This window comes from Arachis hypogaea, chromosome 4 (assembly GCF_003086295.3).
Source record: "Arachis hypogaea cultivar Tifrunner chromosome 4, arahy.Tifrunner.gnm2.J5K5, whole genome shotgun sequence".
Classification (NCBI taxonomy): Eukaryota; Viridiplantae; Streptophyta; class Magnoliopsida; order Fabales; family Fabaceae; genus Arachis; species Arachis hypogaea.
Window position 1 is genome coordinate 98,913,872 of NC_092039.1, and position 24,819 is coordinate 98,938,690.

The window sequence follows — 24,819 nt, forward strand, 5'->3', positions numbered from 1 at the left end:
GTACACAAGAGGAAATATTAAAATTAATCTAAATATATAGAGTTAAAAATATTTAAGTTTTAGATTTTTCATATAAAAATTTTAGTTTAATTATTTTAAATTTTTTTATAATTTTAATTACTAAATTTTCAATTAACTTTTTATTACAGTTTAAAATTTTTAATCAACGTCATTTACATAGTGTAAAAAAATTGTAACATTTTTTTAGCTCCATCGACGTGCCATTATATTAAAGTCATAATAAATAAAATATTTTACAGTATGTTAGAAAAAATAATAATTTAAAATTATTTTATTTAATTTAATATTTATAATTTTATATATAAAATATTTATATATTACATAAAATATTATTTAATTATTCTATTAACAATTAAAAATATAAAATAATATAATTTTAGATTATTTTAAACTGATTTTTTATTATTTACTAAAATTTTAATCTAATTTAATAATTTAGTATTTATTTACTAAATACTAAATACTTAAATTTTTTATAAACTAATTACTTGATGTGAAGTGTCTTGAATACTTGATGTGTGTATTGGGTGCCGCAATATTTTACATTTATAATGTTTACTCACATCTTTTTAAATCATAAGGGAGACACACTATATGACAGGCAGAGTATAGCGTGCCAAAACTTATTAGCCATTTATCTAACCGCTACAAATAACGAAAATAATAGTAGTTGACATTAGAACACTTTCATGTGCCGCAAAATTTTATTGATTAGCGGTTATTTCATGAAGAACTGCCGCTAGTCATGATACTTTATTATAATTTATTCAATTTTTTATATTTTCTAACTAATAACCCCACGGCAGAAACCCTCAAACTAAGAGTAGTAGCACGTGAAACCTCTATTGTTTATTTCACCGTGCACTTCTATTGTCCATCCATCATTTTTTTTCCGATGTCGATCTTTTGCCTATCTTCTACAGTGTGTGAAAACACTACTTTTTCCTTCACGGTGTGTGAAATCTCTATTCTCTGCTCCACCATGCGCCTTTATGTCGTCGTGGAGTCGATTGCGTGGCTGCCATCCATCTTTTTCTCACTGACGTCGACCTTTTTTCTCTCTTTTACAGTGTATGAAACCCTTACTCCATCTTTCATGGTGTTCGAATTTGAATTATCTTGGCCTCTCCCCTATCATTGATTCGTTCTTCCACATTCATTACAAGAAAATCATTGAATACCAGCAAATTTATCAAAAAATTGACCGATAACCTGTTTACCGTCAGATTTAGCATGGAAATAAATGCAACAATATAAACCTCATTGGTAAATTACCGGCGAATTTTTTGTCCACCGCTAATTACCGGTGAATTTAGCGGTGGATATAAACTTTTAATTGTAAAATTTTGGAATTTGTTACCTTTGAATTTTTTTCCTCAATAAATCCGACGATAAAATTATATTTTTATTTTTTTTAAATTTGTTTAAAAATTTAATATATAATTTTAAATATTTAAATTTAATAATTTATAAACTAACAAAATCCAAAGTTTTACAATTTTTATAATAATTTATCTATAATTTTTCGGTTAAAATTTACAAACAAGTTTAAATATCAAAGTTTATTATTAAAAAAAAGAATTCAATTAAGAAGAAAAATCATATTTAAAACACACCAATTAACTAACAACTAATAATTAATTAATTTATTGTCTACAACATCAATCATGCATTGTCATAAATTAAGGCAATATAATAGCCAAATCAAACAGTAATTCATAACCAATAAAAATTTCATTGTCAACTATCATTAATATTAATCATCCGAGACAATTCTAAAGTTGAAAAATAAATAAAGAAATTGAGAACTCGAGGATGGGCCTTGGTTTTCCATAGATTTTTTCAAGTTGGGTTCTCCAAATTCTGCATGTCACTGTTATGGCTTCTTCTTGTGGCTGTGATTGGATAAGGTGGTAAGCACTCTTCACTTCTTATTTTGTATTTATGTTGAATTTTCAGTTAAATTTATCTTCTTGAGCTAGAAAATCAATAGGAAGTACTAGAATCTGTTCTGTTTCAAAGGGTAGAAAAATTTCTCTTACTAGTTGTTGCTTCCATGTTCTGTTTTCCTGATCAATGAGTGTTTTTGCCATGGCTTCGTGATCAAAACTTGAGTAGTTACTCCAAGCCTTGAAGTTGTTTTGATTAGGAAGCTATGAGTCTCTCCAAATTTTTATATTTTTGCAGGATCCTATCCTCTAAAGCCCCCTTTTTTTCCAACACCCCTTTAGCTCCTCATATGCTCCTCCATGTGTAGATGGAATTGTACCCCGTGTCTGATTATAGAAAATCTTTTCTCTAATATTTTTCTCTTAGCGTTTTAGCTGCTAAAGACTCTGGCTCCTTTTAATTAATCTCCAGCCCTGTATTACTAAGAATGTTTGGTTAAAAGCTTCAAAGGTTCTAAATTCCAATGCAAGTCTCCACTAGTTTTGAATTTGTTTAGTTTTTTCTAAATCACCCAATGAATCTTTCTCTCTCTGTTTTTGCTTTCCCAATAAAACCTGCTTATCATGCTCTCTAAGAGGTTGCACAAGTTCTTTGGAAGAGAAAAGTAGTTCATAATGTAAGATGGAATTGATTGAACTACTAACTTTATCAAAATCTCTTTCCCAACCTTTGATAAAGTACTCTCTTTCTAATCTTTCACCTTTTTTCAATACCCTCTCTTACAAAAATTCAGAAACTTGTCTTTTTAGGTCTTTCCACAAAAGTCGGAAGTACTAGGTATTTCGAGTGATTCTCTACTGCCTTTATGTTTAACCAATCTTGGATAAGCATTTGTCTAGTAGAAGGCACGTTTCGGCTGAAGGAGATCTCATATTTATTCAAATTTATTCTCTAGCCTGACGCTAATTGGTTAGAACTTAGAATATCAATTATTGTTGAGATATTTTGATCTGTAACTCTTAAGAAGATGATGCTGTCATCTGCAAAAAACAAGTGTGAAATTTCTGGGGTTGTTCTTGCTACTTTAATCCCTTAAATTGTCTTCCTTTCTCGTGCTCTTCTCAAAAGACCTAAAAAAACTTTCGCACATAATATGAAGAGGTAAAGTGATAACAGATCACCTTACCTAATACCTCTAATGGGTTTAAGCTCCTTAGTTGGATTGTGGTGCGGTGATTTAACACCCACAGACTAACTAGCAAGTGCACCGGATTGTACCAAGTAATACCTCAAGTGAGTGAAGGTCGATCCCACGAGGATTGATGGATCAAGCAATAATGATTGATTGATTGGCTTAGTTAGACAAACAGAAAAGAGTGTTTGAGTGTTCAAAGAGCATTAAACAATCATTCAGAAAATAAAATAGTAGAGTAAATAAGTCGGAAATAAAATATGGAGACGACAGTTAAGGTTTCAGACTTATCTATTTTTCCGGATTACTTTTTTTACTAAATATTTTAATTATGTAGGATTTAATTTATGGCAAACTATATGTGACTAGACCCTAATTCCTTAGACCTTTCTAGTCTCCTCTAAAATTTATTAACTGCCAATTCCTTGGTCAATTAATTTTAATTAGAAGCTGCATGATCAAATTCCAGTTTATATGCCACAAAAACTCTAATTACCCAAAAATAAAAGGATTATATGTCACGTATCCCGTTAAATCCAGATAATTAAAATTTAGGAGAATATGTTTTCAAACTGTTGTTGAAGTAAAGAGTTTTTCCAAGTTTCACAAGAACTCAAATAGAAAGAGGGTCATACTTCCGTTCCACCCAATTCATAAGATAAAGAGTGAAAACAATTATTAAATTATAAATCCATACATGAATTAAAATAGAAAAATCAATAAAATCAATCCATACAAATAGACAGAGCTCCTAACCTTAACAATGGAGGTTTAGTTGCTCATGACTCAGAGAGAAAAACTAGGATTCCAGAATGTAAATTTGTATAGAATTGGAAGTTCTCCGGGACCTCTGGGACCTCTCAAATAGAAGAAAATAGAAGAAAAGTCTCTCCTTTTTATAACTAATCCTCATTAATTTAAAATCTAATTTTTAAAATTGAAATAATATATTTTCCTAAAATTAATATTTGAATTTAAATCAGAATAATCAGCAAATCTTTAGTTGATGGGTGGGAACCACTTGTTTTGTCCATTCTACAGCTTCTAATCTGTGTTTTCTGGGCTGGAAACGGGGTCAAAACAGCCCAGAAATCGCTCCCAGCATTTTTCTGCGTTTTTTACACGTGGCGCATGTCACGCGTACGCGTCAGTCACGCGTACACGTCGCTGAGCAAATCTTCAAATCACGCGTACGCGTCAGTCACGTGTACGCGTCACTCCTCGCTGCCATCTCCTTTTGTTCTTGTGCTGCAGAAACTCCATCAAATCCAGCCGAATGCTACCTAAAATAAACAAAATTGCAAAAGACTCAAAGTAGCATCCATATTGGATAAAAGATAATTAATTCTTTATTAAACTCAACAAATTAGATGCAAATTCACTAGGAAAAGATAGGAAAGATGCTCACGTATCACAACACCAAACTTGAATTATTGCTTGTCCTCAAGCAACCATAACTAACATAGGTTTAGGATGTGAATTTGCATGAGAATGAGAGTTCGATTAAGCTCATGTCTCTTCTTATAGTGGGGTTTACAACTGCAATCCTGAATAGTTTTGGCATCTTACTCTCATTTGAATCAGAAGGATGTCACTGTCATTCAGAATTAGAATCCGGATAATATTATGAATTCTCTGATCTTTTATAACTTAACAAGTTTAATCACCTGTGCCATGCACGTGATAAGATTGAAATTATAATTTTAAGTTGTTATGTTAAATTTCATTTTAATTATAATAATTTAATTAATAAAAAATAACTTGTATGCGTTGTTTTTCTTTTCTTAATATAGTGTTAATTGTATTAACTATAAAATAGTTATTTAATCTACTTTTTTCAATAAATCAGGCATATATACTCAATATGACCATAAATAATCTAGTAATACTTAAATCTACCAACAAAGTTTTATATGTTAGTTTACTGTGAAGTAAGAAAATATCAAAATCAGCTCAAAATGAAGAACAAATTAATAGACAATCCTAATGCAGAAAATTTTGCAATAAACAATAAATAATTTAAACCTAATGAATACCAATTCAATACTATCCTTTGATACCTGCAAAATATATACATGAAACAACACTGTATCAATGTTTGTATATAAAATTATATGATTAACGTAATTATAATGATACAATTATATGTTTGTATCAATGCTATCAATAATTTGATACAATTATAATGAATATATATTCCTAAATTAGTATAAATATATATTAATTTCATCATATCCCGGGAACAAAGATTAGTATAATAATTTGAATGTGAGGGAAAATAGATTGAAATATATGATGAATACAGTTAGGAACAATAATGAATAATTTTAATGAAATTATTAACCATAATCAATTAGTATAATGAACATATGTTCCTAATCTTTGTTATGTATCAAAAATAATTTAACGGAATATAATTTGAATAAAAAGTATTTTTAATTGATAATTGATAAGTAGTTTAGTAGTGTATTAAATTTTGATTTAGTACAATTATAATAAAAATATGTTTCTAAATTAGTATAATTATATATTATTAATTAAATATTAATTACAATATAATGATATTAAAGATCTTTTTTATAAAATAATTTAGAAAAATTATTTGATATACGTGAATCGGGTAACAAATATTTATTATTATTATTATTACTATTATTGATATTATTATTATCATTAAAATTATTAAAAGTATTTTTAATTGATAACTGATAAGTAGTTTAACAGTGCATTAAATATTGATTTGATATAATTATAATGAAGATATGTTGCTAAATTAGCATAATTATATATTATTTATTTAGCAGTAATTATAATATAATTATATTAAAGATCTTTTTTATGAAATAATTTAGAAAAATTATTTGATATGTGTGAATCGGGTAACAAAGATTATTATTACTATTATTGATATTATTATTATCATTAAAATTATTAAAAGTATAATTGATAATTGATAAGTAGTTTAATAGTGCATTAAATATTGATTTGATATAATTATAATCAAGATATGTTGCTAAATTAGTATAAATATACTATTCATTTAGTATTAATTATAATATAATTACAATAAAATAATTTAGAATAGACAAAAAATTTTATTCGTTTTGGAGGAAAAACGGATGCATGAGAGATCGACACGTCACCTTTAGTAGTCGGGGGAAAACCCAGTTTTAATATATTAAGTAGATTTATTCCTTGAACACATCAATTTTTTCTGGTGCTTTGCACCTTGAGTCTAGCCGTGAATTTAAATTTTTTGTCTCAAGTTTTACTTGACATAGAAACACCACAAGCACCTAACTGGGGAACGCTCCTTAAGTTCTAAATATTTTTTTTATCCCCAGACAGTGGTGCTCAAAGCCTTTGGCATACTCTGCAATTGATCTCGACTCTAAATGTTTTGTCTCAAGGATTACTTGACACAATAACACCACAAGCATGTGACTAGGAAAACAACTCTTTGAGCTTTTAATCATGTCTGACCCCCTAGTCATTGATTCTCAGAGTCTTGAACCTTGCTTTTATTTTTCTTTTGCTGTTTCTTTTGTTTCAAGGATTAAACTTTTCATTAATTTCAGAGAAATCATAATAATTCTCTAAATTCCTGTTCTTTGTACATCAACACTCTTTGATTCAAATTTAAATATGCACTGTTCATGTCATGCATTCAGAATTATAATTAATACCACCACATTTAAGTAAATAAGACTACTCTTAAAATTAACTCAATTTCTCATGCAATACATCACTTATGTATTTTTTATTTGAATTCAAGCTCAGTGAGTAATACATAAGACATCTTTTCAGAATTAAAGCAATTAAGAGAAAACTAAACTACTCCTAGGATTCTAACTAATAAAGGATCATGCAACAAACAAAGAAAAATAATAGAAAGTCGGAACATAACATAGAAAAAAGAGGGGAGGAATAAAAATAAAAGGAACTCAACCACCTTAGTTATCCTAGCGGTCACTTTATTCTTTAGGTTGTGCTCCTCGGTGAAAATGATTCGCCTCCCTTTCGGTGCCATAGGAATAAACATAAAACGCTTAAGCAAAGTGTCAACACCAAACTTAAAGGTTTACTTGTCCTCAAGCAAAGAAGAACTGAAAATAGAAAGAGACAAATATTATGATGAAAGAAAAAGAAAAGGATGAAAGAACAAGAGAGAATTAGGATTGGGAGAAGGGAAAAGAAAATTAAAACTGGGCGTCGAACTAGTGTAGTTGTGTGGCACAGGCGACGCGTACGCGTGGGGCGCGAAAATTTCATAATGATGCGTAAGCGTCAGGAACGCATCCGAGTGCCCTTGGTTTGTGCGGATCGCGCGAAGCTAGCCGCATGCTCGCACAACTCTCTGTTCGCGTGGCTTGGGAATCAATATTTTCATACGACGCATGCGCATCATGCACGCAGACGCGTGGATGGTCGCGCACGCGTCAGCAACGCGTACGCGTGATCAAGTTTTGTGCTTCTAGCACACTTCCAGTCCTAAGCTAGCACAACTCTCTGCCAAAACACTTATTTACGTCGATTTTTAAGGTCACGCGTACGTGTGGAGTGCCAAAATCACCAATGACGTGCACGCATGGATTACGCGTACGCGTGGGCTTGTTTGTGCGAAAGGCATCATTCCTGCGCCACTCCCGTGCAACTCTCTGTTCATTTTTATTTTTCATGCACACCCATCTGACGCGTACGCGTCAGGTGCTCTTCTTCTCTCTTTTTTTTTTAAATCCGGTTCCTGTTCAAAAATAGCTGCATGATCGAAAAATTAGTAAAAACTCAATAAAAAATAAAATAAGTAAGAAAACTACTACTACAAAAAACAACTAAGAATGAAAAGGAGCGATCATACTATTGTGGGTTGTCTCCCACCAAGCACTTTTAGTTAAAGTCCTTAAGTTGGACATGTGGTGAGCTCCTTGTCATGGTGGCTTGGGCTTGTACTGATCCAGGAATCTCCACCAATGTTTGTAATTCCAATGGACACCGGGATTCCAAACTAGGCGCATAACACCTTCGAGCAAGTTGAAGCAAGTGACAAGGCCCCATGAGTGTTGATTGTGGGAATGAATTCCAGGGTCCCAAACCTTCCTTTTATACCTGTCTCCTTGTGGATCACCATTGTTCCCACCGGATGGCAAGCGATCTGAATTCTCACAGAGACATCCAAACAATCTTCTAGACCCATTCAATTGAGCTCTACACCAATCCTTGCACTTCAATTTGGAGCATGCAACCATATTGAACCTTGCATGACAACTCTTACCACTAACCATCTTCCTCTTACTCTTAATGCCACAAAGAGCTCTAAGTTGACCATCTGTCTCCAGTAGCCCATATTCAAGTGGGAACGTAAAGGTTAAGGATAGGAATTTTACCCACTTGAATGTTGTATTGGATGGTAATGGTTTTGGGAGAGGTCTTGCAAGCTCTACTCCCTTGTGTTCTTCTTTGAATTCTTCCACTTCTTTGCAAGCTTCCTCAATTTCAACCTCTTTCTCTTGGTAGCTGTCTTCTAATTCAATCTATTCTTCATTGCTTACCAAAGGCATGGGAGGCTGTGCATCTTCCTCCTTTGTGGGTGCATCTTCCTTTTCTTCCATGTGTGAGGATGGAAAGTTCTCTAGTTCATTGGAGTATGAACTCCTTTGATTGATTTCCTCACTTTCTTCTATAGGATCTTGTATTATATCTCTTGAGAAGGAATTTGCTTGCTCCTCTTCCTGTGATTTGATAATTGACTGCACATGTTTCTTTACATTTTTGACACTCATCTTTATATCATGTAAGAATTCTTTCATGAGAAGCTCAAGATCTGATGGTATTTGAGATGAATAAGGAGGAGGTGATGGTTCTTGGTATGAATAGGGAGATAGTGGCTCTTGATATGGGTAGAAAGATGATGGTTCTTGATATGGATAGAGAGGTGGTGGTTCTTGGTATGGATATGAAGATGGTGGTTCTTGATATGAATATGGAGATGGTGGTTCTTGATAGTTGGAACATGGAGCATTGAAGTTTCTTTGGTTTTGACTTTGCCAACGAAAATTGGGGTAGTTCCTCCATCCACAATCATATGAATTACTACTTGGGTGGAAGTAGTAACCCATGTGATCTCTCTCCATTATTTTTTCTTAGCACAACACACCAAACAGAATTAAACGCACCATGTGGTAAATAGGAAAGCAAAGAAGACAACAGAATTCTAAAAATTAAAATAAGAAAAATTAAAATAAAACTAACTAGGAAACAACAAACTTAATTTCAGAAATTAAAAAAAATATTAGTACTATTTATTTATTTAAAATATTTTTTTTTCAAAAATAATAAAATAAAATTTAAATAAAATTAAAATTAAAACACCTAATCTAAGCAATCAAACAACTGATAGTTGTTAATCACTATCAATCCCCAGCAACGGCGCAAAAAATTTGGTGCAGTGATTTAACACCCACAGACTAACCGGCAAGTGCACCGGGTTGTACAAAGTAATACCTCAGGTGAGTGAGGGTCGATCCCACGTGAATTGATGGATCAAGCAACAATGATTGATTGATTGGCTTAGTTAGACAAACAGAAAAGAGTGTTTGAGTGTTCAAAGAGCATTAAATAATCGTTCAGAAAATAAAATAGTAGAGAAAATAAGTTGGGAATAAAATATGGAGACGACAGTTAAGGCTTTAGAGTTATCTATTTTTCCGAATTACTTTTCTTACTAACTATTTTAATTATGTAGGATTTAATTTATGGCAAACTATATGTGACTAGACCTTAATTCCTTAAACCTTTCTAGTCTCCTCTAAAATTTATTAACTGCCAATTCCTTGGTCAATTAATTTCAATTAGAAGCTGCATGATCAAATTCTAGTTTATATGCCACAAAAACTCTAATTACCCAAAAATAAAAGGATTATATGTCACATATCCCGTTAAATCCAAATAATTAAAATTTAGGAGAATATGTTTTCAAGCTGTTGTTCAAGTAAAGAGTTTTTCCAAGTTTTACAAGAACTCAAATAGAAAGAGGGTCATACTTCCGTTCCACCCAATTCATAAGATAAAGAGTGAAAACAATTATTAAATTATAAATCCATACATGAATTAAAATAGAAAAATCAATAAAATCAATCCATACAAATAGACAGAGCTCCTAACCTTAACAATGGAGGTTTAGTTGCTCATGACTCAGAGAGAAAAACTAGGATTCCAGAATGTAAATTTGTATAGAATTGGAAGTTCTCCGGGACCTCTGGGACCTCTCAAATAGAAGAAAATAGAAGAAAAGTCTCTCCTTTTTATAACTAATCCTCATTAATTTAAAATCTAATTTTTAAAATTGAAATAATATATTTTCCTAAAATTAATATTTGAATTTAAATCAGAATAATCAGCAAATCTTTAGTTGATGGGTGGGAACCACTTGTTTTGTCCATTCTACAGCTTCTAATCTGTGTTTTCTGGGCTGGAAACGGGGTCAAAACAGCCCAGAAATCGCTCCCAGCATTTTTCTGCGTTTTTTACACGTGGCGCATGTCACGCGTACGCGTCAGTCACGCGTACACGTCGCTGAGCAAATCTTCAAATCACGCGTACGCGTCAGTCACGTGTACGCGTCACTCCTCGCTGCCATCTCCTTTTGTTCTTGTGCTGCAGAAACTCCATCAAATCCAGCCGAATGCTACCTAAAATAAACAAAATTGCAAAAGACTCAAAGTAGCATCCATATTGGATAAAAGATAATTAATTCTTTATTAAACTCAACAAATTAGATGCAAATTCACTAGGAAAAGATAGGAAAGATGCTCACGTATCACAACACCAAACTTGAATTATTGCTTGTCCTCAAGCAACCATAACTAACATAGGTTTAGGATGTGAATTTGCATGAGAATGAGAGTTCGATTAAGCTCATGTCTCTTCTTATAGTGGGGTTTACAACTGCAATCCTGAATAGTTTTGGCATCTTACTCTCATTTGAATCAGAAGGATGTCACTGTCATTCAGAATTAGAATCCGGATAATATTATGAATTCTCTGATCTTTTATAACTTAACAAGTTTAATCACCTGTGCCATGCACGTGATAAGATTGAAATTATAATTTTAAGTTGTTATGTTAAATTTCATTTTAATTATAATAATTTAATTAATAAAAAAATAACTTGTATGCGTTGTTTTTCTTTTCTTAATATAGTGTTAATTGTATTAACTATAAAATAGTTATTTAATCTACTTTTTTCAATAAATCAGGCATATATACTCAATATGACCATAAATAATCTAGTAATACTTAAATCTACCAACAAAGTTTTATATGTTAGTTTACTGTGAAGTAAGAAAATATCAAAATCAGCTCAAAATGAAGAACAAATTAATAGACAATCCTAATGCAGAAAATTTTGCAATAAACAATAAATAATTTAAACCTAATGAATACCAATTCAATACTATCCTTTGATACCTGCAAAATATATACATGAAACAACACTGTATCAATGTTTGTATATAAAATTATATGATTAACGTAATTATAATGATACAATTATATGTTTGTATCAATGCTATCAATAATTTGATACAACTATAATGAATATATATTCCTAAATTAGTATAAATATATATTAATTTCATCATATACCGGGAACAAAGATTAGTATAATAATTTGAATGCGAGGGAAAATAGATTGAAATATATGATGAATACAGTTAGGAACAATAATGAATAATTTTAATGAAATTATTAACCATAATCAATTAGTATAATGAACATATGTTCCTAATCTTTGTTATGTATCAAAAATAATTTAACGGAATATAATTTGAATAAAAAGTATTTTTAATTGATAATTGATAAGTAGTTTAGTAGTGTATTAAATTTTGATTTAGTACAATTATAATAAAAATATGTTTCTAAATTAGTATAATTATATATTATTAATTAAATATTAATTACAATATAATGATATTAAAGATCTTTTTTATAAAATAATTTAGAAAAATTATTTGATATACGTGAATCGGGTAACAAATATTTATTATTATTATTATTACTATTATTGATATTATTATTATCATTAAAATTATTAAAAGTATTTTTAATTGATAACTGATAAGTAGTTTAACAGTGCATTAAATATTGATTTGATATAATTATAATGAAGATATGTTGCTAAATTAGCATAATTATATATTATTTATTTAGCAGTAATTATAATATAATTATATTAAAGATCTTTTTTATGAAATAATTTAGAAAAATTATTTGATATGTGTGAATCGGGTAACAAAGATTATTATTACTATTATTGATATTATTATTATCATTAAAATTATTAAAAGTATAATTGATAATTGATAAGTAGTTTAATAGTGCATTAAATATTGATTTGATATAATTATAATCAAGATATGTTGCTAAATTAGTATAAATATACTATTCATTTAGTATTAATTATAATATAATTACAATAAAATAATTTAGAATAGACAAAAAATTTTATTCGTTTTGGAGGAAAAACGGATGCATGAGAGATCGACACGTCACCTTTAGTAGTCGGGGGAAAACCCAGTTTTAGTATATTAAGTAGATTTATTCCTTGAACACATCAATTTTTTCTGGTGCTTTGCACCTTGAGTCTAGCCGTGAATTTAAATTTTTTGTCTCAAGTTTTACTTGACATAGAAACACCACAAGCACCTAACTGGGGAACGCTCCTTAAGTTCTAAATATTTTTTTTATCCCCAGACAGTGGTGCTCAAAGCCTTTGGCATACTCTGCAATTGATCTCGACTCTAAATGTTTTGTCTCAAGGATTACTTGACACAATAACACCACAAGCATGTGACTAGGAAAACAACTCTTTGAGCTTTTAATCATGTCTGACCCCCTAGTCATTGATTCTCAGAGTCTTGAACCTTGCTTTTATTTTTCTTTTGCTGTTTCTTTTGTTTCAAGGATTAAACTTTTCATTAATTTCAGAGAAATCATAATAATTCTCTAAATTCCTGTTCTTTGTACATCAACACTCTTTGATTCAAATTTAAATATGCACTGTTCATGTCATGCATTCAGAATTATAATTAATACCACCACATTTACGTAAATAAGACTACTCTTAAAATTAACTCAATTTCTCATGCAATACATCACTTATGTATTTTTTATTTGAATTCAAGCTCAGTGAGTAATACATAAGACATCTTTTCAGAATTAAAGCAATTAAGAGAAAACTAAACTACTCCTAGGATTCTAACTAATAAAGGATCATGCAACAAACAAAGAAAAATAATAGAAAGTCGGAACATAACATAGAAAAAAGAGGGGAGGAATAAAAATAAAAGGAACTCAACCACCTTAGTTATCCTAGCGGTCACTTTATTCTTTAGGTTGTGCTCCTCGGTGAAAATGATTCGCCTCCCTTTCGGTGCCATAGGAATAAACATAAAACGCTTAAGCAAAGTGTCAACACCAAACTTAAAGGTTTACTTGTCCTCAAGCAAAGAAGAACTGAAAATAGAAAGAGACAAATATTATGATGAAAGAAAAAGAAAAGGATGAAAGAACAAGAGAGAATTAGGATTGGGAGAAGGGAAAAGAAAATTAAAACTGGGCGTCGAACTAGTGTAGTTGTGTGGCACAGGCGACGCGTACGCGTGGGGCGCGAAAATTTCATAATGATGCGTAAGCGTCAGGAACGCATCCGAGTGCCCTTGGTTTGTGCGGATCGCGCGAAGCTAGCCGCATGCTCGCACAACTCTCTGTTCGCGTGGCTTGGGAATCAATATTTTCATACGACGCATGCGCATCATGCACGCAGACGCGTGGATGGTCGCGCACGCGTCAGCAACGCGTACGCGTGATCAAGTTTTGTGCTTCTAGCACACTTCCAGTCCTAAGCTAGCACAACTCTCTGCCAAAACACTTATTTACGTCGATTTTTAAGGTCACGCGTACGTGTGGAGTGCCAAAATCACCAATGACGTGCACGCATGGATTACGCGTACGCGTGGGCTTGTTTGTGCGAAAGGCATCATTCCTGCGCCACTCCCGTGCAACTCTCTGTTCATTTTTATTTTTCATGCACACCCATCTGACGCGTACGCGTCAGGTGCTCTTCTTCTCTCTTTTTTTTTTTAAATCCGGTTCCTGTTCAAAAATAGCTGCATGATCGAAAAATTAGTAAAAACTCAATAAAAAATAAAATAAGTAAGAAAACTACTACTACAAAAAACAACTAAGAATGAAAAGGAGCGATCATACTATTGTGGGTTGTCTCCCACCAAGCACTTTTAGTTAAAGTCCTTAAGTTGGACATGTGGTGAGCTCCTTGTCATGGTGGCTTGTGCTTGTACTGATCCAGGAATCTCCACCAATGTTTGTAATTCCAATGGACACCGGGATTCCAAACTAGGCGCATAACACCTTCGAGCAAGTTGAAGCAAGTGACAAGGCCCCATGAGTGTTGATTGTGGGAATGAATTCCAGGGTCCCAAACCTTCCTTTTATACCTGTCTCCTTGTGGATCACCATTGTTCCCACCGGATGGCAAGCGATCTGAATTCTCACAGAGACATCCAAACAATCTTCTAGACCCATTCAATTGAGCTCTACACCAATCCTTGCACTTCAATTTGGAGCATGCAACCATATTGAACCTTGCATGACAACTCTTACCACTAACCATCTTCCTCTTACTCTTAATGCCACAAAGAGCTCTAAGTTGACCATCTGTCTCCAGTAGCCCATATTCAAGTGGGAACGTAAAGGTTAAGGATAGGAATTTTACCCACTTGAATGTTGTATTGGATGGTAATGGTTTTGGGAGAGGTCTTGCAAGCTCTACTCCCTTGTGTTCTTCTTTGAATTCTTCCACTTCTTTGCAAGCTTCCTCAATTTCAACCTCTTTCTCTTGGTAGCTGTCTTCTAATTCAATCTATTCTTCATTGCTTACCAAAGGCATGGGAGGCTGTGCATCTTCCTCCTTTGTGGGTGCATCTTCCTTTTCTTCCATGTGTGAGGATGGAAAGTTCTCTAGTTCATTGGAGTATGAACTCCTTTGATTGATTTCCTCACTTTCTTCTATAGGATCTTGTATTATATCTCTTGAGAAGGAATTTGCTTGCTCCTCTTCCTGTGATTTGATAATTGACTGCACATGTTTCTTTACATTTTTGACACTCATCTTTATATCATGTAAGAATTCTTTCATGAGAAGCTCAAGATCTGATGGTATTTGAGATGAATAAGGAGGAGGTGATGGTTCTTGGTATGAATAGGGAGATAGTGGCTCTTGATATGGGTAGAAAGATGATGGTTCTTGATATGGATAGAGAGGTGGTGGTTCTTGGTATGGATATGAAGATGGTGGTTCTTGATATGAATATGGAGATGGTGGTTCTTGATAGTTGGAACATGGAGCATTGAAGTTTCTTTGGTTTTGACTTTGCCAACGAAAATTGGGGTAGTTCCTCCATCCACAATCATATGAATTACTACTTGGGTGGAAGTAGTAACCCATGTGATCTCTCTCCATTATTTTTTCTTAGCACAACACACCAAACAGAATTAAACGCACCATGTGGTAAATAGGAAAGCAAAGAAGACAACAGAATTCTAAAAATTAAAATAAGAAAAATTAAAATAAAACTAACTAGGAAACAACAAACTTAATTTCAGAAATTAAAAAAAATATTAGTACTATTTATTTATTTAAAATATTTTTTTTTCAAAAATAATAAAATAAAATTTAAATAAAATTAAAATTAAAACGCCTAATCTAAGCAGTCAAACAACTGATAGTTGTTAATCACTATCAATCCCCAGCAACGGCGCAAAAAATTTGGTGCAGTGATTTAACACCCACAGACTAACCGGCAAGTGCACCGGGTTGTACAAAGTAATACCTCAGGTGAGTGAGGGTCGATCCCACGTGAATTGATGGATCAAGCAACAATGATTGATTGATTGGCTTAGTTAGACAAACAGAAAAGAGTGTTTGAGTGTTCAAAGAGCATTAAATAATCGTTCAGAAAATAAAATAGTAGAGAAAATAAGTTGGGAATAAAATATGGAGACGACAGTTAAGGCTTTAGAGTTATCTATTTTTCCGAATTACTTTTCTTACTAACTATTTTAATTATGTAGGATTTAATTTATGGCAAACTATATGTGACTAGACCTTAATTCCTTAAACCTTTCTAGTCTCCTCTAAAATTTATTAACTGCCAATTCCTTGGTCAATTAATTTCAATTAGAAGCTGCATGATCAAATTCTAGTTTATATGCCACAAAAACTCTAATTACCCAAAAATAAAAGGATTATATGTCACATATCCCGTTAAATCCAAATAATTAAAATTTAGGAGAATATGTTTTCAAGCTGTTGTTCAAGTAAAGAGTTTTTCCAAGTTTTACAAGAACTCAAATAGAAAGAGGGTCATACTTCCGTTCCACCCAATTCATAAGATAAAGAGCGAAAACAATTCTTAAATTATAAATCCATACATTAATTAAAATAGAAAAAGCAATAAAATCAATCCATACAAATAAATAGAGCTCCTAACCTTAACAATGGAGGTTTAGTTGCTCATGACTCTGAGAGAAAAACTAGGATTCCAGAATGTAAATTTGTATAGAATTGGAAGTTCTCCAGGACCTCTGGGACCTCTCAAATAGAAGAAAGTCTCTCTTTTTTATAACTAATCCTCATTAATTTAAAATCTAATTTTTAAAATTGAAATAATATCTTTTCCTAAAACTAATATTTGAATTTAAATCAGAATAATCAGCAAGTCTTCAGTTGATGGGTGGGGACCACTTATTTTGTCCATTCTGCAACTTCTAATCTGTGTTTTCTGGGCTGAAAACTGGGTCAAAACAACCCAGAAATCGCCCCCAACGTTTTGCTACGTTTTCTGCACGTGGCGCATGTCACACGCTCCCATCAGTCACGTTTATGCGTCGCTCCTCGCTGCCATCTCCTTTTGTTCTTGTGCTGCAGAAACTCCATCAAATTCAGCCGAATGCTACCTAAAATAAACAAAATAGCAAAAGACTCAAAGTAGCATCCATATTGGCTAGAAGATAATTAATTCTTTATTAAACTCAACAAATTAGATGCAAATTCACTAGGAAAAGATAGGAAAGATGGTCACGCATCAGATTGCCATTTACGAAAATTTGGAAAGATACAGTGCTTTTGCACCCCTAAATGAGCTCAATCCACCTTTGAGGAAACCCCATTCATCTCAAAACCACTACAAGAAACTTTCATTATATTCTATCGTAAGCTTTAACCATGTCAATTTCCATACCCATATAGCCCTTATTTCCCCTTTTTTTTTCTTATGTAATGAAAGGTTTCAAAGGCAACTAATCCATTATCGGTGATCAATCTATCCGGTACAAAAGCGCTTTGGTATTCTCTCACTATATCCGGTAGGATGAGCTTCTATTTGTAATAGTCTTAGTTATAATCTTGAATAGCACATTGCATAGAGATATGGATCTAAATTTCCTAGTATGGTTTGGATCTTTGACCTTTGGAATTAGACAGATGAAGATTTTATTGTGTTTGGTTGGATCACCACCATTATTGAGGATATTTAGGGCCCACTTTGTTGTCTTGTCCTCCACTATGTTTCATATGTTTTGGTAGAATAAGGTTGGTATTCCATCCCACCCTGGAGCCTTTGTTGGGTGCATTTGGTCAAGGGTTGTCTTCACTTCCTCCTTAGTAAAATTTGCTACTATTGTATCATCCTCTCATAATTTATTCTCTCCTTAACCACTTATGCTACTGCCTCTTTATTTTCAGTGCTTTCTGATCTGAATAGCTCGTCAAAAAAATTCACTACAACCTTTTCAATCTTCTCTTCTTCTTTATGGATCACACCAGTATCGTCCATAATCCTTGAAATATTGTGTCTTTTATTTCTTTACGTTGCTTTTCGATGAAAAAAATTGTATTATGATCTACCGCTTTGAGCCAATTGACTCTCGATCTTTAAGCCCACCGAATTTTCTCTTGCTTCAAAATCTCGTCCAATTTTACTTGATTTTTTGTAGTTTCTGTCATAACTTCTTCTGTTTGCAGGGAGGAATGTAGGTTGTCCAGTTTTTTCAACTTATCTTGGACTACTTTGGATATGCTACCAACTTCATTTTGATCCAATTCTCTAACCTTTCTGTAGTTTTCAGTGCTTCCATTAATCTCCTGGTTCTCTGGAAGCCACGCCCTTTTCACAATATCCTTGCACTCCCCATTTCTGAGCCATGCTTCTTCAAACCTGAATAGGTGTTTTCCTTTCTTCCTTAAGTTTTTGAGTCAATTTGTATCTAGAAGAATGGGACAGTGATTTGACCTACATTTTTGGAGGTGTTGAATAACTACATCCGGGAAAACTTTTCTCCAATCGATGTTTGACATTGTCTTGTCGAGCCTCTCTTGAATGTTTGTGTCACCAGTTTGGTTATTTGACCAAGTAAATTTTTTTCCCATAAAACCTAAGTTCAACAACTCGTTTTGTTGTATAGACTCTCTAAAACCTCTCTTTTGAGTGAAAGTCACTGGAAGTTCCCCTATCTTCTCTTTCTACTCAAGTACTTGGTTGAAATCCCTGAATATCATCCACGACATGTTGTTTGATTGGCCAAGAGATTTCAGCTGTTCCCATGATTTTTCTTTATTTTCTGCTTCTGGGAAACCATAAAATCCCGTAAGATGCCATGGATGTTCATCCTCTTCTTTCTTAATCACCATGTCTATGTGGTTTAGTGACATAGAAATAATATCTATAGTTATAGACTTTTTCCATAATATAGATAGTCCACCCACTCTACCTCTTCCTTCGCCCACGCAATCCACCCATACTGCATTGTTCAAATTCCCTCTCCTTCTTGATTTGCTGATCTCATCTGCCTTTCTCATTGTTTCCATGAGAAAAATGAGGTTGGAAACTTTTTGACTAGTGAGCTTGTTTAAATCTCTAACTGTCTATGGGGTCCCAAGTCCAAATTTCAACTTATAAGTCTCATTGATCTTGATAGAGCTGCCTTGTAGCCTCTACCTCTTGTTAGGTTGGTTCTGCTAGGTACCTCTTGGTTCTGGTCTCCTCTTCATACTCCTTCATTTGGGTGTCTTCAGATTGCTTTCTCCTAGCCTTAAGAATATTTTCCAGCTCTGTTTCTTTGCTTGCACTTGCTCTTTCTCTCGCTATTCTTTTCCATTTCCACCTTACCCTCACTTTTGTCCCTCCTCCTTCTGCCCCTTCTTCTTGTGCCTCTCCGGATTCAGTCTTTTGCGTAGTTGGCATGAGATTTTTTGTTTGGTGATTCTCCTCCTCCGATTCTGAACATTTTTGTTTACGTTTCTCCTTTTCTTGCTGTTCCAGCTTTCCGATTTCAACGTCTGCCTCTATTCCTCTCTGGCTTTCCATCAAATCCTCTGCTGCATTCTTATTATTTAGTGCTCCTTTATGTTTTACTATGCTTTCGCAATTCCTTAATAGGTTTGTTAGTTGTTTCAAGAGTTTTTCTTGTCTTTTCTAGTTCCTTCTCCGGTCTCTTCCTCCCTTTACTGCTTCTTCTTATGTTCCCTCCTCTGTACTTATATCTTTCACCTTTGTACCCATTGTCTCTGCTCGAATCCATGCTCCCAGTTCTTTAGACTTCCTTTGATTCCATGCTTTCTCTTCATCTACCTTTTCACACAAATTTTCATCATAGCCTATGAGCCCACAAAAGTAGTAAAGAGTAGAGAGCATCTCATATCTGAAATCAACCCAAGTTATTCCATCTACTGCACTTCCAATATTTGCTCCTTTTCTTACTAGTTGATATATTTTCATCATCACTAAGGCTTTAATGAACTTTTCTTTCTCACTGCCTCCTTCAAAAAGGCTGCAGTCTCTGAGCTCTCTTACCAGATTTGTAAGCTTTTTTCCAAGCTTTACTGTTTTGCAATGTTCAAGTAGGTTCTATATCTGTATTTTCACTTTCACTTGTGAGAAGTTCATGTGTTCTGCGTCTATGTTCCTCTCCCACTGTTTCACAATCAACCAAGAGTTCCTAAATAACCATGGGTTATCTTTTAGGGCCTTTTTCATGTCCTTCTCTTTGTTGAAAAAGAATTGGTACTTTTTGGTTTGTATTTTTTTCATCTGAAAACTCTCAAATTTTTTCATATGTTGCACATTGCGCTTTGCACCCAATTAGGTTGATAGATTTTTTCATGATTAACTTTTCTATGAGACTATGTTTGCATTTTAAGATTCCTTCTTCAACATCTTCTTCAACATAAACAATAAGTGATTCCTCTTCTTCTTCTAAATTTGTGTGTATGGATGGATCTTTTATGTTGTTGGGTGTGTTCTCTTCCATTTCAGGACTCAAGAAGAGCAGATCTATGACAATACATACAGGCGTTTTGGCGTGATGAAAACAGATTGGGCACTACATTTTAAAATACCGTTGGGGTCAAAATCCTAGCAGAGACGTTAGAGAGAGGCATAACAAAAAAGATTATTTTGATATAGAATATACTCTTATACTCTTCTTTTTTTGTCTTTTAAACCTATTTGAATGAACTTAAATATTAAATCATTTAGTCATATAATAATATTGTTTAAATTATGCATGCTAAATTAAATATTGTGTGAGATTAAGACTAATTTTTTTGAATATAAAAAACTTTTTGGTGTAATATTTTATGGTATTTTTTAAAATTTAAAAAAAAATAATACGGCTTTTACATATTCTATATTTTAATTAATAAATATATATACAGAAAGTGTATTATTTTGTCCCAAAATTTAAAAAAATATCATAAAATTTAATAATTGAATATTGTATCAAAATTTTACCGATATATATATATATATATATATAAAATAAACGTGAGATTAACACTAAATTTATTGACTTACTATTATTTAACTTTTTTTGTTGATCGTTTTTGCAAGGCCGTCTCATCAGTCATCGCATTTAAATCGTCAAAACTCTATCCGCACCGTTTCCGTGCTTTGAGTTATTGTCTGGTTACAGTAGTTCAGCTTTATCTGTATCTCAAAAATTCCCCCCTTAAACATGACTGCGTCGCATTCTAGATTTGTCACTTTCTCACATTTAAAAGAGAGAAGGGGAAAAAAAAAAGGAGTGGGAGAGACTCGTATGTTGGATAAGCACTTGATTAGCTAATTTAATTAATAGTAATAATATTATATATTTTGGAAAAGTTTTGTATACAAGTTTAAATGTTAGTCAACACTCACAACTTAAAAGTTGATTTAATTAATTGTATATCAAATTAATGAAATCTATTTTTATTATGTATATTTAAAGAAACTGCGTTAAATTTGACCTTTTATTTGTGTAAACTTTAAAACCAATAAAATCAACATAGTAGCCATTCAGGATACAAAGTCATTGGTTCACTATTAAATATAATTATTTATGTATTTTTATTTATTAGTTTAAATTTTTTTAAAAAATAATTTTATAATATGATATATAAATTAAACAAAAAACTCTTGCATGACAAAACATATTAAAGATATAATTATTTACATACATTTTCTATTAATTTATGCTTTAAAACGAAATGATTTCATAACATTCACATATTTTGTTGTCTAACAATTATTTCCTCACACCAAGTATATATGTATTATCACTACAAAAAAAGGTTTTTGATACACTTTTAAAGTGTACCAAAAAGTAAGAAAAAGCATAGCCACAACTTGTGGCCACACTTTTGCAGGAGTGACATGCGTAGCGTGTGGTTGTTCTATCAGTACGCTTTTATTAAGCTATGGACATGCTTACTTTATTGCCACACTGTTTTCTATTGTCACACTTTAAAAATGTGACTTTATGTATAACTTTATAGCCACGTTTTTTAAGCGTATTCTTTGGTGGACATATACCCACGCTTGAAAAGCGTATCAATAGTTGAAAATATGACTACGTGTTTGAAGCGTACCGATCGTTGAAGATATGGTCATGCTTTTAAAGCGTGCTAATATTTAAAGATATGATTATGCTTTTGAAGCACGTCAATTGTTTGGTTATAGCGACATTTTTTTAGTGTGGCTGTTGACGACTACTGTACAATATGACCACTCTTTTTAAGCGTGGCTATAAGTTAACTCAAAAAATCTATTATTCTTCTTTTTTATTAATCTTCCTAATAAAACCTTTCAAAATTCATATATAATTTTAAATCATAGTTTAAAAGAGTAATTCAAATTATGACAAAAAAATTATGTATATAATTTTAAATCAATCAATCCAACATACATAAACTTGTCACAAAAAAAAAGACTTTAATCACATGACAGCATTCTAACAAAGTACTAGAAATCAAAATCATAACAACTACTCTTAAATTTTTAATATATGAATATGAATTACAATTTCAACAACTATCACATATCTATTTTCTTTACTTATTTTATTATAAAATATCAAAATTCATGATTAATGTGATCATCCATTATGAACATTAGGTGTTGCCAAATAAAAAAAAATTAATGATGAATGGTTTAATACTCTCCAGTTTAGCAATTATATCAATAATTTGGTTAATTCAGTTAAATAAAGGATAATAAATTATTCATAAAATTAAGGTATTGAATAATACATCAAACAGAACACCAATGTTCTCTCTAATATATCTAAATCAAGTTGTAAGGTTTATTATTTCTATTGATGCAGGTACCTAAAAACTGACTTCATCTTTGATTTTCTTGGATATATGTCTTGGGATTTCATATTCAAGCATGACAAGAAAATAGAATATTTGAAATAAAAAATTTGTATCAAAATTAAAATTGTTATAAATTATAATTTTTTTGTAACAATAATTAGTTATTGTTGCAGAATAAAAATATTTTTTAATAATAAAAAAATTTGTTATAAAATATTTTAATATTTTGTAATAACATGATTTTTTTGTTACAAATTATATTGGCTTTTGTATTGAATTGTTATTTTGTTATAAAATGTTATAATATTGTTGCAAAAATTTAAAATATTTTATAACAAAGTATCTATTTGTTTCAAAAACTCTAAATATTTTGTCACAAAAAATTAATTTGTCACAAAATACAATATTTTTGCAACAAGTTATTTATGTAGAACATTTAAAGATTTTTTGTAACTAATAAGAAATTTTGTTTTAAGATATTAAATGTAAGTTTCCGAATTTTTGAAAATTAAAATAATGATGAGTTGTTTATGATTTATTATATTTGTTTAGAATTTTATATTCAAAAAATTATATTACTAAAAATATTTAAGTCAAATTGATGATACTTTGAGTTTAAAATTATTTTGGACTCATAAATTCCATAATAATTAAGTATTTTTTATTTAAAATTTTAATAATTAAGAAATAATGAGGATTTGATAATTTAATTTGAAAAATTAGAATTTATAATTTAATTTATGAACTAAAAAAACTAATTAGATTATCTCTAATTTAAAATTAAAATAGTTATTTGAAACCAATTAGTAAGTTGATAAATAAATAGTGTTTTTAAAGTAGAAAACAAAGAAAAAAGAAGAAAACAAAGAAGAGAAAGTGAACGAGGGTGAATGAAGAAGAAGGGAGGAAGGAGGGGAAGGCGCCATCGTGTTTGGTTTTCCGCGTTCACACTGCTTCGGCATTATCGCCAAGCATGTGTTCGGCCCTTGTTTGTTGTGCTTCTGCCTCTGTTTTGCCGAGCTTCCGCCTTTGTTTTGCTATGCATCCACCGCCGCTTCGCCGTGTTTCTTCTACCGCTTCTCCAGTCTCTGCTCAGTCTCTATTCCGTCACGTGTTCGAGTTTCTGTTCAATCTTTGTTCTGCTGTTGTTCAGTCATTTGTTCAGCCATCTTCTTCGCGTGTTGAAGTTCAAACTCCTTCCCCCTCTTCTGTTAAATTTCAGAAATATGAAAACCTCTTGTAATTTTAAATTTTCTAAATTTTTAGTGTTTCTCATTATTAATTCTTTAGAGTTTTTTTTAATTTGTTTTTTTATTATGATTTTGGTTCTAATTATTTGATTTTAATTTTTTTTAGCATATTTCTGTAATTTGGTAAGTAGAATTCTTTTAATTTTATTATTTTATTATCTCTTTTAGTTTTATTCTATTACAGCATTAAAGCAGCACGTGCTGCTCATCTTATCTTATTGCTGATGTGTTCATCAATTTTGTATCATTTAAAAGGTAAGTAGTGTTGTTGTTTTAAAATTTCAACATATAAAGTAGCATTTTATCATTAAAATTTAGGTAGTTAGGGTTTATGATTTATTGATTTAAGATTTTTGTATTGATTTTAGTAGCACGAGCACAAGGTGACAATGGGGCACCAGAAGCACGCTCTTTTCTACATATGTAGTGTAGGATCAAATAACTTCTTGACTGCTCCCTACATGCCTTGACGAACTCCAAGCTTAGCAATTTCTCAGGGTATGCCCATATCTTCGTGGTGAAACAATAATACTTCACACGCAGTCACTGGTCATCTTTTCTTGATTTAACTATTCCGCACATGTAAAATACATGCAAATAAGTTTTATTGTCTATATAAGAATGCAATAAATGAGTATGCAAAATTTAAATAAGTCTTTGGCATCCCATGTAATAAACCCTACCTTGACAAAAATAGTGTTCTACAAAATTTCTCTGATGGAGTCACTACTGGATTGTAAATTTAGATAGAACAC

General features: G+C 31.8%; 1 long non-coding RNA gene across 1 annotated transcript; it reads left to right on the forward strand.

Annotated features, from left to right (window-relative positions):
• The first annotated feature begins 1,793 nt into the window (after positions 1–1,793).
• LOC140184455 (uncharacterized) lies at positions 1,794–20,810 on the forward strand. Its single transcript, XR_011881270.1, has 2 exons — positions 1,794–1,934; positions 20,494–20,810. It is a non-coding gene; the product is annotated as an uncharacterized lncRNA (long non-coding RNA).
• Positions 20,811–24,819: the final 4,009 nt, after the last annotated feature.